Here is a 2,528-nt window from a genome sequence, read left to right as displayed (position 1 = left end):
TTGGTAATGAACCAAAGGATTTCTTTTCAAAGGTTGTTTACTTATATGTAATAAGTTTAGCCATGTTTCTCTCAAGCTTGAATCTTTGGGAAATTTGTGAAAAGACAACCCTGGATTTTTAATGTTAATGTTAATGTTGATGTTATGTTAATGTCTAATTGATCAATTTTTGCAGTCTTACGACTGAATTACAATTAAATTTACAGGCAAAGAAATTTAGGTAAAATATGGAATATGTTTACTATACTTACAACATTTTGCTATAAAATTCTATTAAATTTAAGATTACTGTAAAATGTTCCGCTAAAATAAAGTATTAATACTAAGACTATACTAAAATGCTTAAAGTTTTGATTTTTTCGCAAAATTTGGAATAAAAGAGTTCAATAACCTATTCGTATTAATAATGGGAAGATTAAATCTTCTCAGTTCTCTAAAATTATGTGTTGGTAAGTTTTCTTCAGGTAGTAAATGGTGTAATTTATGATCATCTTTTGTTTCGATGGACGAGAATAGCTTTTGTGATAACTTTTCTCTTCTGTCCTTCAGTGTTTGCTTCCTTAATTTTGCTTCTTTTAATGCGACTTTTGGACTTGATTCCGGGTAGATTATCCGCAAGGCTCGATTTTGTACACGTTCCATATCCACCGACAAATAATCAGGAAGGCCTGAGTGGAAAACTTGGCAGCCGTATTCTAAGATGGATCTAATGCATGCAAAGTAGAATTGAATCAAGGAATAATGATCTACACCTGCTCGTTTTAACTGCCTTAATAAGTATAGTCGTTTTGATGCTTTTAATACAATATTTTCGATATGACTGTTCCATTTTAGGTCTTCCGTGATGGTCATACCCAGTAGTTTAGCTGATTTAACAAGTTCAAAGCGTTCGCCATTTAGAATCAAACCATCATTAGTAGAGGGTCTTCTAGTAAAGTCAATTCGGAGCTCTTTACACTTTATCGGATTTAACTGAAATTTATTTTCATTGGACCATTTAGCAACTTGGTCTATTGTATCTTGTAATCTACTTTCCATGTTCCTTAAGATGACTTCAGAAATGGTCGTGTCGTCTGCAAATTTCCATATACTATTTGTGGGGGAACCATTGATACGTAGATCGTTAATCATGGCTAAGAACAGCCATGGACCAATCCTGGTTCCTTGTGGGACGCCCGCTGGAACTTGTAGGAAGTCAGATACACCTTCGGTTGATATCTTTACTCGCTGTAATCTATTTCGTAGAAAGTCCGTAATACAATTTACGATTGTGGGTTTTAAACCATAACTGAGTAATTTTGCAATTAGCAAATTATGATCAACTAAGTCGAAGGCTTTCCTGTAATAGAGTAAAGCTACTCTTATCGCTGAGCCTGTGCCATCGGTTTCAGTTAGCCATTTGTGTAACATTGAGATAAGAGCAAACGTTGTACACGAGCCTGGTACAAAACCAAATTGTGATGGATCCAAAGATCTAAGAAAGTCGGCCTCAGTCCTCTGTCAATGATGAATTTTTCTGCCACTTTTGATAAGGTTGACGTCAGAGAAATTGGCCTTAGATCTTTATAAAAGTCCGTGATCTTTGATTGTTTAGGGATGGGGGGAACGTCGGCCATCTTCCATGCTTGTGGGACTTTGCACGTTTGGAATGAGCAGTTGATAATATCAGCAACGGCAGGTGCTAATATATCGGCGTATGTCTTCAGTACCCAGTTTGGTAACTTGTCCGGACCATTCGCTTTTGTGGCGCTTAATTCACGTAAAGTTTTTGCGACCAACATTTCGGTAACTTGTATTGGTTCGTCGTCGTCTTCCTTCAAGACACATACGTCATTAGTTAGCGGATCGTAGTCTGCCATAACACTGATAAAGGCTTCATTGATCTTATTTGCTAGTTCGTAATCGTTGCAATTTAAGTTCGTAGTCAAGCTTGATCGAAAATCTGGGTTATGCTTTTCCGAAGAGCCACATAACAGTTTGATTTCGTGCCACCATCTGTGCGGTTTAATTTCCTTTAGTCCACGGACTTTAGATAGATAATAACTTTTTCGGCATCGCTTCCTTTCACGGTTTACTTTATTCCTTAAATGCCTGAATAAACCATCCTTTCCTCGTGAGAACGCCTTTTGCCTTTGAATAATGAGCCGTTTAAGTTGGTTAGTCATCCATGGACGATCAGACACATGAACTTTTATCGAACGTTCCGGCATCAGGATATCTAATCCACAATGGATAAGTAAGAGTTAATTACCGAGAACGAGGTTTCTTAGCGAGATACAACCCGAGGGGCGTGACCCGAATAAATCATATGAGGGCTACGCTCCCGAGGGATGTATCTCGCTAAGAAACCGATGTTCGAGGTAATTAACTAATTTAGTTCAAATTTGTAAGGATTTTACTAAGAATGATTGCTCCTTTGCTACGTGTAGTTGATTGAGCCTTACTAATTAGCGACTCAATGATAAATGTAAGCGTAAAGTAAATCGACAAGGCGAAACAAAGAAATGCAGTAAGTGGTGGGAGAAAAA

The sequence above is a fragment of the Dendronephthya gigantea genome, unplaced genomic scaffold (assembly GCF_004324835.1).
Source record: "Dendronephthya gigantea isolate DGI-Jeju-01 unplaced genomic scaffold, DenGig_1.0 000606F, whole genome shotgun sequence".
Taxonomy (NCBI): domain Eukaryota; kingdom Metazoa; phylum Cnidaria; class Anthozoa; order Malacalcyonacea; family Nephtheidae; genus Dendronephthya; species Dendronephthya gigantea.
This window is presented reverse-complemented; position numbering follows the sequence as displayed.